Source organism: Lithobates pipiens, unplaced genomic scaffold (genome assembly GCF_037356315.1).
Source record: "Lithobates pipiens isolate NorthernLeopardFrog02 unplaced genomic scaffold, aLitPip1_a1.2 Scaffold_16, whole genome shotgun sequence".
Lineage (NCBI taxonomy): Eukaryota > Metazoa > Chordata > Amphibia > Anura > Ranidae > Lithobates > Lithobates pipiens.
Window position 1 is genome coordinate 393,513,320 of NW_027507748.1, and position 14,298 is coordinate 393,527,617.

The 14,298-nt window shown below is 44.6% G+C and overlaps 1 long non-coding RNA gene and 1 pseudogene across 4 annotated transcripts in view; one reads left to right on the top strand and one right to left on the bottom strand.

The window, feature by feature from the left end:
• LOC143983058 (uncharacterized) overlaps positions 1-14,298 on the bottom strand; it is a 222,225-nt gene that overhangs the window by 182,141 nt on the left and 25,786 nt on the right. The window lies entirely within an intron of this gene.
• Positions 1-14,298, top strand: part of LOC143983057 (multidrug and toxin extrusion protein 2-like) — a 115,780-nt pseudogene that overhangs the window by 59,662 nt on the left and 41,820 nt on the right. The window contains exon 11 of the transcript XR_013274556.1: positions 4,532-4,640. The product of XR_013274556.1 is annotated as a multidrug and toxin extrusion protein 2-like (transcript). The remainder of the gene's footprint in view (positions 1-4,531; positions 4,641-14,298) is intronic.

The window sequence follows — 14,298 nt, forward strand, 5'->3', positions numbered from 1 at the left end:
GGGTTATATAGGCGCCGTCGCCATTTTGTTGTGAACCGCGCATTGTGCAGAATTGCTTCATCTTCTGTGGCTTCTGCAGATTTTTCCGTTGCCTCGGCATGCTCTGCGGATGCAGCAGGGTTCGGAGGGTTGGTAATGGTTGGCCTGAAGATGGATGGAGCCAGTGGGCTCGGATGGATGTCGATTCTCTCCAGTGGCCGAGCGGAGCTCCTAGCTCAGGCATCCATCTTGGAGCTTGGTCACCAGGCCCCCCCTCATATATATAATTTTTAAAGATCACGGTCTATCAAATATTCACTGGAGTTTATTAGTTAGTTTATATTTGAAATTTAGCGCACTATTATTATTTGTATTATCCCCAGAGTTGTCAATATGTATCCAAAATCGTTACATTTTTAGACATCTCAGCAAATATGGAAGATCGTCCCCTCTTGTCTACTTATTCTAAAACAAAGAGGCTCGTGGGACACATGATGCCACTTAAGCTGGGACCATATACCATCTTAACATAACTTTATAATTAACTTCTATTAAGGATGTGTTTATGAAAGCTCTGGTAGCGTATGGTGTAAGTTTATTTCAGTTTGTTAATTCCAGAGTTTCACCCAAGTCGCATTCCCATATATCCATAATAATTTTTGCGACTCAGTAGTTAACATGATATACATTAGATCTTGGAAATATGCCCTGTAAGTTTATCAAACTTGTTACAAAGCGTTTACGTATCAGACTTAATAGTTATATTAGTACAGGGAGATGAAGAATCTGTGGGAGGTCAAACACAGTTTATATTACAATAAACAAGCAAGGAAGGCAACGCTGGAGACACTTCTGGTGTTTGTGAAGACTTGGGTGCCCAAAGAAAACATTACGTTTTTGGAAACCAAAATTGGGATCTTGTGGAACATGTATAGGAAGAAGCACAAGAAGATCAAGGCTTCCCTCAGATTAGGAGCATCAGCTGAGAATGTTTATGTCCCCAAGCTATGGTATTTCCAAAAACTGAGATTTCTGGGTGACCAGACTGAAGCCAGGGAATCTCTTTCGACCCTTCCCTGCAGCCTTTCCTCCACCCTAAAGAGGCTTCCCAGGAACAACCTGGGCCTTCCATCCTGGAAGAAGAGGATACGCCCAGCTGGAGCAAGGTATATTCATTTTTAGACATATTTATTGTCCTAATATTAATAATGTTAACTAGGTGTTATAATTGCTTACAAATCAATGATTTTAGACCAAAAATGATGTATACATATTACTAGACAGTAGTGGCCAAAAATGTTGGTGACCAGCTTGAAAAATGCTGGGGTTAGAATGATAGTCTATTTATTAACATTCAATTTGCAAGTCATGAGATGAAAATTGTGTGTGATTGATGAAGCAAAAACTACAACTATGCCCCTTTTTTATACACAGGATGAGCTCAGCCAGGAGGAGGATCTGGAAAGCATCAGCCAGTAGGAGGCCATGCCAAGTGTCAGCCAGGAGGAGGCCATGCCTAGTGGCAGCCAGGAAGAGGCCGTGCCCAGTGGCAGCCAGGAGGTGGCTGGGTCCAGTAGGAGCCTCACCCAATCCCAAGTGCGTCCCCTCTGCCTTACCACCAAAAGGCCCAGGAAGGGGACAATGACGGAGGACGCAGCACTGAGCCTCATTAGGGAAGCCAGCGATTTCCTAAGGAGCCCCCCCAACTCTGAAGAGGCCTATGGCTGCTATCTAGCCACCAGGTTGCTGGAATTGGAGAAGGGCCAACGCTTCCTCCTCTGTGAGGAAATTTTTTATGAGGCCCTTCAGAAGGGTTTGAGGGGCCAGCTCACAGAGAACAGCCACATATATGAGCAAGACCATCCTCCTCCTGCCACAAGTCCACCACCAGAGCCACAGCCTCCAAGGAAGGCTGCAGGGCAGCATGGAGGGAAGGCTGCAGGGAAGAGAAGAAAGTGATGGCCTGGGTTCAGTCTGGTCTGATAGAAGATGCAGGCTGTGGTAGTACCACAGTCTGGGGACAGATATGTAATTTGCTGCTTCCTGATCTCTAGGATTCCTGGACCAGATTGTACTCCCTATTATATGGACTCCTCAAGATCCCAATTTTGTTTTCCAATCACTTGATGTGTGTCCAGGGGGCCAAAAGGCTTCACAAACTCCAAACGTTTGTCCAGCGTTGCCTTCCTCTTTATTTTGTTACCCAGAATAAATGGATATTTTATTTTTACAAAATACTTTCCTATGTGTTTTTATTCAAAAAGGACAGTTTTTTCTGAGTAGGCAGGTGCATTTCAAAAAGACTATGGGGGTTATTTACAAAAGGCAAATCCACTTTGCACTACAAGTGCAAAGTCCACTTGAAATTGCACTGCAAGTGCACTTAGAAGTGCAGTCACTGTAAATCTGAGGGGTAGATCTGAAATGAGGGGAAGCTCTGCTGATTTTATCATTCAATCATGTGCAAGGTAAAATGCTGTTTTTATTTTCCTTGCATGTCCCGCTCGGATCCACAGCGACTGCACTTCCAAGTTCACTTTCAGTACAATTTCAAGTACAGTTTGCACTTGTAGTGCAAAATGAATTTGCCTTTCGTAAATAACCCCCTATGTCAAATTAACAAGGGACACCAACCTCCTTAAGGTTAATGCAGCATTAGAGTGATTTTAATTACCGCGCAAGATCACTTTATATTTACATTTGTTTTATTTGTGTATTGTGAACACTATTAGGTTTTGTAGCTGGTTTTATTTATTTTTTATCACTTTCATTCTGTAGATACGCATATTTAAATAGACATTCCTAGCAGCGCGAGGGACACTTTCACATAATGTCTGCAAAGAGTTGAATTGATATTCCGAGTAGAGATAAATCAAATTTGTTTCTAGCTTCTGCCATAATTTTATTCTAATTTTGTAAAAGTGGAGTTGAACGATTATATCTCTTGGTAATCTGTCAGGCCTGGGTGCTGTCAGAGCTTGATGGGCCCTATCAAGTTCTAACTGGTAGGGTGAGATGATGAGTATTAATTGCTGCATCAAAATGTGGACAGCTGCCTTAATATCTGTAACCAATTCTGGGAGTCCTCGTATGCAGAAGTTGTATCTTCTTGACTTATTTTCCAGGTCTTCATTTTTAGCAAGAGCCTGTTTCAGTTGTGATTGTAGGTCATTAATTCTCTTGACTCGTTCTTGTTCTCTTGACTCTTATCACAGTACCATCCATCTTAGATTTGCATATATCTTGTTTACGATCTGTGGTAATGAAAGCATGTTTTTGATAGTTCTTGCTGTAAGAGTGTTGAGATTCGTGCAATAAGAAAAGTGTATCCAGAATATGTTGGTGAGGCAGAATTGTCATGTAGAGGACTGGATTAATTCAAGGCACATTCAGCCATTTCCACCATATTTCTGTCTACGGAGGAGGCAAGGGTCTTGTCAAAATCCAGCCCCTCTCTGGGAGAGTCTTATGACAAGGAATGTTGTGGATGTTCAGCCGTAAATGTATCTATGGGCTCCCCTGGAGACTGAAAAGAGAATTGGTCCGAGACAGTCAGTGAGCATTTTTCCGTTCCCGCTGGAGATGACTGTGTTAGTCAAGTAGCAGCGCTGCTGCATATTGGGGGTCTCATTTCCAGCCACATCTTTCAGCCCTTTGTGTCTGAGAGGTGTGCAATGTCCGTGTTTGCTATACGGGCTTGTCCACCTTTTTTTCCCCTGGTCCTGTCATCCTCCACTGCATAGTGAGGAAAGACAGCTCAGCGGGAGATAGAGCTGTGCCCAGTCCACTTGAATATAGCTTTTAAAGCTGGAGTATTGCAGGGCTCAGTCAGTTCATGATTGACATCAGGGCTGCACGCATTGAAGATTTTCAGAGAACATCCAAGCCATAGACAATGCTGTAATGGACTCTGACCTTATGTCTGGGCCACTACATTATCTTAGATAGGATCAGGGATAGGCTGTTGTTAAAATGGTATGCTGCACACTGGACAATTTTACAGCTGCAGTTTTTGGCTTCAGACGTTTTTTTTCTGCAGCCAATAAATTTCCCAGCATGTTATCCTATGTATCCATGCACACATAGGCTGTTATCAGCAGTTTTTGGCAGGGGAGTTTTCTGGCTGGGAAAACCCCCAGAATTAGTGGGTTCTGTCATGAGTTTTTCAGCTGTAAAATAGCTCCAACTCTGAAAAACAAAACAGCTTAAAAATACCAAAAACAGCAAAAAGTGGCAATTCTGTGTTTATCAGAGTTTTTAAGTTTTTATGGGACTATAGTTTTGCTAACAAAAAGCTAAAAAACGCTAGTGCAAAAATGCTGAAAACTGATTCTACAGCTACATCTTTCTACAACTAAAGTTACTGGCTTTTTTTTTATAATGTCTGGTGTGCATGGGGCCTGACCTGTGTGCATGGACACATAGGATAACATGCTGGAGAGTTTATTGACTGTAGAAATAAACGTAGTAGACCACACTCATAACCTAGGAGTGTGCTACACTAGGAATGTCTTGGTGAATATTCTAATTTATATAATATGTTCCTCTACAGCTTCCCATGGGATTTGGCATGGCTGCCAATATCAGGGTTGGAACTGCTTTAGGAGCTGGAGACATCGAACAAGCCAAAAAGTCTTATAAAGTTGTACTCTGCTGCGCAGGTAGGATCTTGTACACTAAATAAATGCTACATAATATTAAACAAGTAAAAAAAATGCACACCCTGTAGCATGCATTACATTTATCTGTGATGAAATACATAGTGTATGACAAGAAAATAATTTTTTTTAATAAAACAAAAGCAAATATCTGGTTTATGTGAACATGATTCTCAGTTCTCCTTTTCTCTGGTTTACACATATATATGCTAATTTTTTGTGTTTGCTCTTGTATTTTCATGTGAACATAGTTTAAGGGTGAACTCACACAGTGTCTACCTATCTGACAGTTGTCTGTTCCTGTCTGCAGTAGGGGGCAGTGTGGTGCACAATTCAGCGCATCACACACGGCTCCCCTTTTCTTGTTTTCGTCCAAACTTTATTTGAAGTGTACAAACGTACACTTCATCTAGGTTGCTGTACAGCAGTACTATGTGTAAATTCATCCATCCTTGATGATTCCCAAAATGTGGTCCATTTTGTACCACCATCATGAATTGGTGCTGTGTCCAAGATTCACTTGTACTTATAAAAGCCTATGCCTATCATATAACTGATCATGAATATAAATGAAGATGGAGAATGTGTTTATATGACAAAGTGCCCTCTTTAGATTAGGCCTTGGAATTAGGACAAAGAACACAACCTAACTGCCAACCTTCTGTACAACATCATACCGTCCCAGTACATAAGGAGGTTCTGTCACTGGGGGGGAGGAGAGGCAGCTAATGGAACCTGCACACATCTATTGCTTTCTCTCATATCTTCATGTCAAGGCTGAATCTCACATCACTCTGAAGCAAGAGCTTGAGCACTAGGGATGAGCTGAACACCCCCCTGTTCGGTTTGCAGCAAAACTCCCAAACAAAGGGAATGTTCTAACCCAAAAGGCAAACTTATTGAAATATATGGGAGCTGAAAAGAAAAAATCAAACGTGCCCATTTTGTAGGCTTATATGCAAGTAATTGCCCATAAAAGAGGTATGGGATCTGGGTACTGCCCTGGGGGACATGTATCAATAAAACTTTTTTTTTTTTTAAACAATGTTTTTTTTAGGAGCAGTGATTTTAATTATGCTTAAAGTGTAACAATAAAAATGAAAAGTTCCTTTAAATACAGTGCCTGGGGGGTCTCCTTAAAGAGGAAGTAAACCCTCCTGCCAAAAAAAAACTAAAAACACACCCTGCAAGATAAAGGCATAATGAGCTAGTATGCATAGCATGTCGCCCAGGGCTTACTTGTATCACGGCTCCAGCGCTGTGATTGGCCGGAGCCGCGATAACATCACTCCCATACATGCGCGCGGGAGCTGCCGTGAACGGCACAGTACAACTGAAGCAACAGCACGTACTGCCATTGCTTCAGTTGGCTTAAGTGTGCATGTGCCGCATGACGTTGGTACATGCAAATACAGGGATATCTCCTAAACTGTGCAGGTTTAGGAAATGTCCAGTGCAGCTAATTATAGGCTTGCCTGTAGTTTAAAGTGGTTGTAAGTGGTTTACAACCACTTTAATGTGCCTGTAAAGTGATTCATCTGTAGCATGTATAAAACACGCTACAGGAATAAGGAAATTTCTAGAGATAAAAAACAAACGAGCCAAATCCCATTTAAGATAACTTACAGTGACAATCGCCAGCACCTGGCTATTGAAAAAATAAAGAAAAAAATGGCACAGGGTTTCCCACCAAGTCCATACCAGGCCCTTTTGAGTCTGGTATGGATTTTAAGGGGAACCCCAGTCCAAAATTAAAAGGAAAAAAAAAACCGAGTTAGACTTACCGGTAACTCTTCTTCCAGGACAGCCTCTGAGACATAGGGCTCCTCCCTCTGGGACAGGAAACACATTCATCCAAATAGTTAAAAGTAGGTCCTCCAGGCCTTCTCCTTCAGTTCCTGCAAGAACCACCGGAAGGCTCTGAAAGAAATAACACACTGGCATAACATTAGTATATCCCCTTTCCACCAGCTATAAAACACTGGGTGGGAAACCAGGCTGTCCTGGAAGACTCCTAGAAAAAGAGTTACCGGTAAGTCTAACTCTGGTTTTCTCTTATCATCTCCCAGGACAGCCTCTGAGATGATAAGCAAGAAACTTACTCTGTTAGGGCGTGACCACTGCCTGGAGGACCTTTCACCCAAATGCCTGCTCTTTATCAGTAACCAGGTCCAAATGGTAATGCTTTAAAAACGTGGAGTAGCTGGACCATGTCACTGCTCTGCAGAAGAAACTTTGGGGAGGAAACTAGGATCTGTTTTAAGCACAACTCTATCCTCCAAAATCAACAAAAAAGGCTCTCTAATCGAGAGCGCCTGCAACTCACTCACTCTTCTGGCTGAGGTGATTGCAATCAAAAAGGCTGTAGAACTACCCATTTAACATCAGAGGTTTGAAGGGACTCTTTGTAAGTGCACAAAGTACCAAGGATAGATCTCAAGAAGGACAGGCTCTGACCTTCACTGGCCTGGACCTGAAGAGGGCTTTAAAGTAAACTCTTTACAAAACGATCTTGCTGCAGGGGGACCTGAAGAAAAACCCTCAAAGCAGCAGCCTACACCTTCAGGGTGCTGACAGAAAGCCCTAATTCCACTCCTGCCTGGTAGAAGTCCAGCACTGCTGGAATTCCTGGTCCTTCTTGCCAACAGTCTGCTAACCAGGAATTGAACCTCTTCTACACCTTGCTGTAAATAGCCCTGGTCACTGGTTTAAGGCATTCTAAGAGAGTCTTGATAACTCTTTCTGAAAAGCCTTGGGCCCTTAACAGCTGTTCCTCAGATACCACGCTGTAAGTCTGAGGGTCTCTATTTGAGGATGCCAGATAGGACCCTATGTAACCAGATCCTCCCTCATCGGAAGAAGAATCAGAGGATATATGGCCAACCTCTTTAGTACTGCAAACAAGGCCCTTCTTGGCCAGAACGGGGCTATCAAAATGAGATTCGTTTCCTGGGTCTGAAATTTCTGGAGGACCTCGGCGACTAGCCTGAGAAAGGCAATCCACAAAGCCTGAGTTTTGATGCTGCATCACACGACCAGGCTTTCAACCATACAGCCCTTCTTGCGGCATTAACCAAAGCTGCAGTCCTGGCCGCTAGCTTTACCAACTCCGCAGAAGTGTCGGCTAGGTATCCAACTGCTTTAAATAATAAAGGAAAGGATTTTAGCAGTTGCTATCGGTACGTGCTTGCAGAAATGTGAGACTGCAACTGGGTTAACCAGCTTTCTAAATTTCTAGCAACATAGGTAGCTGCAAGGGCCAAGCCCAATAGAGGAGGTGTCCCAGGCCCTCTTTAGCAGCACATCACCCCTTTTGTCCATGGGGTCCTTAAGGGATCCCAGATCGTCGAAGGCCAAATCATTCTTTTTGGAAACCTTCGCTAGCGGTGCATCCAACTTAGGAACCTTGTTCAAAAGGAAATCGATGCTTGAGACTGCCTGAAAAGAATGGTCTTCTTTCAGAGCGCTCCCACTCCAGGAAGATCGCTTCTATTAGAGACTTGTGCACAGGGAAAACTCTGGATTTTTGGGCAGAGACCCCCTGATACATGAGGTCATGCTTAGAAAGCTGTACCGACTACTCTCTGATCTCTAGGGTGTCATAGATCAGTTTTAATAAGTCCCCCACATAGTCCTATGTCAATTTGTACCTGGACCCTCTGGAGCAATCTTCCTCCTCTTCAGTATCAGACCCTGAGTCTGCTTGAGAAGAGGCAAGAAATCTGGGCTCCCTCTCCCTATCTTCTGTATCCTTCTGACTGGGCTCGGATAGGGAGGGTAAACTTGTTGCTCTAGATAAGGGCACAGAGGACCCTGCATCCTATCCATCATTCCTCTAAATTATTTGAAAGTGGATGCAATTTCGTCTTTTACTGACGTAAGGATCTTATGACACTCTGTAATGGAGTCATCCTTTGTTAAATTATTGACACATTCGGGGCAAAGTGCTTTCTCCCAATTGGGACTGAGTTTGTCCTACAAACGGTACACTTTCTCCTGGGAGGCTGTATCTGAGATCTGTCCTGTGCTTTACCCTGGAAGCGGAAGCAAAAGAAAAGCGGAAGCAAAAGAAAAGACAGAAAACAACCCGTGAGAGCCTATCCCCAACCCTCACCACCACTGTGCTCAGAGGGAAGGAGAGAAGTGCCCAGCCCTTCACCTGTGGTTCTCCACCCAGGGAAAGGCTTTGGTCACAAGGACCTTACCCCCTCCAGGAGTAAGCCATGGTCTGCCCTCACCACGCTTACCTGAGAGGTGCCGGTGCCAGAGGAACCGGAGTCGACTGCCTGAACTGCTGCAGTGTCCTCCATGGCTCCTTAGTGTTGTCACAACCTCTGCTGGATCTACACAGGCTCCGGACACTCAGCAAGCCACACGCTGCGCCTGGAGACTGGAACCTTGTCTCCTGGCGCCCCCTGATCATGCGGTTCCGCCTGAAGCCATGTCACTTCCGTTCATTGGAATGCAGATACCCCTCCTTGGACGCATGCACGTTCGTTGCTATACCCGGAACGGTCGGGCAGCATGCATCCCCACGATGGGCGCCTTACGTTCGCTGGCGATCCTCAGGAGGACAAAGGTCAGATCTGTGCAGCACAATCGAGGTAGGGGACCCGCTGCTCTCTGGAGGTCCAACTCTCCCTGAGTTTATAGGCAGCGGTGTACAAGCAGCCCTTTCTTCACTGCTCTAGACAGAGGGGGGCTGTGGGCAGAGGAGTAGGTGCCACAGGGGCTCCTCCAGGACAGTCCTGGAACATAGAGCTCCCCAGATTCCTCGCATACTTTCTTGCCATCTGGCAGGAAACACAAAAAACTCAAGGGGAAGGCCTGAAGGACCTCCTTTTAACCATTTGGGTGAATGTGTCTCGTGTCCCAGAGGGAGGAGCCCCTATGTCTCAGAGGCTGTCCTGGAAGACGACAAGAGAAAAAAGACATGTGCCCACCCAAAATCCATACCAGACCCTTAACCGAGCAGCACGGTAGGTCAGAAAGGGGAGGGGACGAGCGAGCCCCCCCCCGACCCATACCAGGCCACATACCCTGGGCAGGAGGAGTTGCTTGCTTTGGGGCAGGAGGAGCTCTGCCCCCCTGCCCCAAACCACCTTGTCGCCATGTTGATGGGAACAAATGTCTCTTCGCGACAACCCTGGGCTGTGGTTGTCGGGGTCTATGGGCAGGGGGGCTTATCGGAATCTGGAAGCCCCCTTTAACAAGGGGGCCCACAGATCCCGGCCCCCCATGTGAAAGGGTATAGGGTACAAAAAAGTGTCAAACAGTAATAGCTACGAGATACAGTTTTTGACAAGTGCTTTTATTTAAAAAAAAAAATAGTGTACCTCGATGTAAATCCATCGTCAATCACACTGCCCGTCAACCTGAAAAATACTCCGCCTCCTGGGAGGCCTCCCGCCGACTGCCCAATCTGCACTTTGACAGTTCTTATAAAGGCAAGGGGTACCTTTCTGACATCATGGGATGTCTTTTTGACACTTTTTTGGTGAATGGGTATTCACATGAGGGGGGAGGGATCTTGTTAAAGGGGGCTTCCAGATTCTGATAAGCTCCGTGCCTGCAGACCCCGATAACCACAGCCCAGGGTTGTCTGGAAGAGGCCCTTATCCCCATCAACATGGGGACAAGATGCTTTGGGGTGGGGGGTGGGCAGAGCCCCCCTGCCACGAAGCACCCACCCCTTAATTTTGAGGGCATGTGGCCTGGTATGGTTCGCTTGCTCATCCCCTCCCCTTTCCTGACTTGCTGGGCAGCATGCTCAGATAAGTGTCTGATATTAATTTTGGTGGAACCCACACCGTTTTTTGTTTTTGTTTTTGTTTTGTTTTTTGTTTTGTTTTTTAACATTTTGGCACAGGGCCTGGTATGGACTGTTGGGACCGTTTTTGTTTCTTAATTTTTTTTTTTTACCGCAACTTTTTTTTTTATGTAGCTGTTAGCGGGGAAACCATTGACAGCTGATGCCCCATTCACACCTGAGCATTTTGCCTGAAGCTACAAAACGGGGGGAAAAAAAATCTATTATTCTCTATAGAGATGGTTCACATCTCCAGTCCAAAATGCCTGAAGCTCAAACCAGTTCTGGAACTTTTTTTTAGGCAGATTTGGGCATTTTTCTGCTTTTTACTATGGTGACCTTTTGACCTGTACAAAATCACGGTAGAATCACGTGACTTTCTGCCTGAAAATGCTACACTCAGGTGGGAATGGGGCCTAACAACCAGCTTTCACTGTGCCCTAACTGGGCAAAGTTTTGCCCAATCAGGGCACAGAATGCACTGTGCAGTACTCAGTGCATTGCAGGGTGTTCGGGGCAAACACCCTTCAAATTCAGGTGTTTGGCAAATGGCTGAACAGGCAAATGTTTGACCTGACCTCATGCTCAGGCTGAAATGTTCGCCCATACCTATTAAGCACTTTCTTAAAGTGTTACTAAACCCACAACAGTAAAATCAGTCTGTATATGCAGTAAAGTACGCTTGTTATACTCACTGTGAAACCTAAAGGGTTAATCCCCTGCATATTGTAAAAAGGCTGATCATGTCTTCTTTGGTCCTCTCCTTCTTTTACTGTCCCCAATCCATCTGCTGATAGCACAGAGCCTTGAAGGCATATTCATGGGCCAAAAGGAATGGACAAGGTTGATGCTTAGTGGCAATCTCTGACACTATGGGGTTCATTTACTAAAAAAAAGGAATTAATGGTCACTCTGCAATTAGTTACGCCCAATTAAGCCAATTAAGACCTCAACCAGGCGAATATACCAACGAGAAAGCGCAAACGTGTCTTTATAAATATGAAATCGGCATATCAGCGAATTTGCAAGTACCAATTGCTACCGAGTTTGGAACTGCACTGCAGGAATGCTTACATGAATGTAAATAAAACATTTTTATGGGAGACGTGCTCTACCTCATATGCATCTATTTATGTATATTCCAATTAGTATTCCTAGTTTGTTTTCTTCTTTTGCGAATGCAGTTATGAATAAGTTATGTCTGCTATTCTGTAAGGTTACATGTATTGAACATTTACAGTTACATATCTTTTATGTTTTTTTTTATGTTAATTTAGTTTTTTATGAGACTATAAAGCAGTATTTATTTGTGTTTATTCTTTAGTCATACTAAACTATTATGCAGGTCAGAGCATACTTAGCACAACAGCTTAGAGGTTTGCACTGATGCCTACAAAGCACTCAGGTTATGGGTTCAGATCCCAGCCAACCTACCACCCACCTAAGGTAACTGTGTTGATTTTTCCAGTGCACAAGCGAGTTAAAACCAAAAAATTTAAACCAACACCCTGCACGTTAATTAGTGTATGATTTTTGGAATTCCACACCATACTATTGTTGAATACTTACATACATTTGAAGAGTTAATATTATGGAATCAACCAAACTGATGTAGCATTCGCTGCTGAGTAGACATGTAAGCTTTAAGTAGGTGATACCATATATGGGATTTGAACCCATGGTCTGAGTCTTTCAAGGCAGGAGCGCAGACAACTAGACTAATGAACTGAGCTGAGCTGAGCACAATCATGCATATAGGACAGGAACATGAAAAATCCAAAGTCCTTGTTTTAAAGGCTTATATGCAAGTTATTGCATATAAAAAGTGTATGGGGACCCGGTTACTGCCCTAGGGGACATGTATCAATGCACAAAAAAGTTTTCAAAACAATTATTTTTAAAGAAGCAGTGATTTTAATGATGCTAGAAGTGAAACAATAAAATGAAATATTCCTTAAAATATTGTGCCTGGGGGTTCCCTTAGCCTGCCTGTAAAGTGGCGCATCTGTGTGATGTATAGAGCATGCTGCAGCAATAATGTCATTTCTAAAGGAAACATTTTAATTTAACCACTTGCCGACCAGCCACTGTCATTATACGGTCGGCTCGTTCCCACGAATCGTGATACTGGTATGTCGGCTCCTTTAAGAGCCATGGCAGGCGCTGCGTGACAGGGGATCCAATGCATGTGGCCGGCGGCTGCGATGTCCGCTAGCCACCAGCGATCGTGGGCACGAGGGCCAGAATAGGGATCTGTGTATGTAAACACACAAATCCCCATTCTGACAGGGGAGGCGAGATAGATCTGCTGTTCCTAGTAATTAAGAAGTGCGATCTGTCTCCTCCTCCAGTCAGTCCCATCCCCCAAAGTTAGAAACACACGAGAGAACACATTTAACCCCTTGATTGCCCCCTAGTGTTAACCCCTTCCATGTCTGTGACATTAACACAGTAATCGGTGCATTTTACAGCACTGATCGCTGTGTAAATGTAATTCATCCAAAATGTGTCAAAAGTGCCCGATCTGTCCACCGCAGTGTCTCAGTCCTGCTAAAAATCGCAGATCACCGCTATTACTAGTAAAAATATATATTTTTTCAAAATCGTCACTTTTTTTGTTTATAGCGCAAAAAATAAAAACTGAAGAGGTCATCAAATACCACCAAAAGCTCTATTTGTGGGAAAAAAAAGGACGTCAATTTTGTTTGGGAGCCACGCCGCACGACCACACAATTGTCAGTGAAAGCGTCACAGTCAAAGCGACGCATACATTTTGTTTGGGTACAGCGTCGCAGGACTATGCAATTGTCAGTTAAAGCGACGCAATGCCATGTTGCAAAAAATGGTCTGGGCATTAAGGGGGAAGATCTTCCGAGGCTGAAGTGGCTAGACTTTATTGCAGCGTTAATAAATGAAAAAAAATGCGTAGCCCCGCCCCCCGTCCATACTAGGACCTTCGGGTCTGGTATGGATTTTAAGGGGAACTCCACTGCAAAAATTTTAATAAAAATGTGGGCCCCCCCCCCAAAATCCATACCAGACCCTTATCCGAGCATGCAGCCTGGTAGGACAGGATAGGGGGGATCAGTGAGCGCCCCCCCTCCTGAACTGTACCAGGCCACATGCACTCAACATGGGGGGTGGGTGCTTTGGGGCAGCGGGGGCTCTGCCCCACCCCAAAGCACTTTGTCCCCAACGTGGTCATGGACCTCTTCCCAACAACCCTGGCTGATGGTTGCAAGTGGAGGGCCTATTGGAACATCAAAGCCCCTTTTAACAAGATCCCAACCCCCCCCCCCCCCACCCTCTGTGAATGGGTATCGGGTACCCCTACCCATTCACCAAAATAGTGTCAAAATGTAAAAACCACAAAGGACAGTTTTTGACAATTCTTTAATTTAAAAAAAAAAGTGTCCCTCAATGTTCATCCACCATCCATCACGCCGCCCGACAGACCTGAAAAAAACAAACAAAGCTCCTCCTCAATGGGAGGCCTCCCACCGACAGCTGTCTCTTCGCTTTTTACAGCTATTGTATAGGCAAGAGCGGGGCTACCCGGGGATGTAACCGGGTGACCCTGTCCCTTCTGACATCACATGGCGGCACATGACATCAGAAGGGGGTGGGGTCACCCGGTTATGCCACTATATAACAGCTGTCAAAGTGAAGAGACAGTAGTCAGCGAGAGGACTCCCATTGAGGCAGAGTTTTGTTCGTTTTTTTTTTCTTTTTTTCGGGTCTGCCTGGCGATGTGATGAACGGTGGATGTACATTGTGGAACACTTTTTTCTCTTTTAATAAAAATTGGAGAGGGATTTCCTCTCACTTCCTGTTTTAGCTATGGTACAGGAA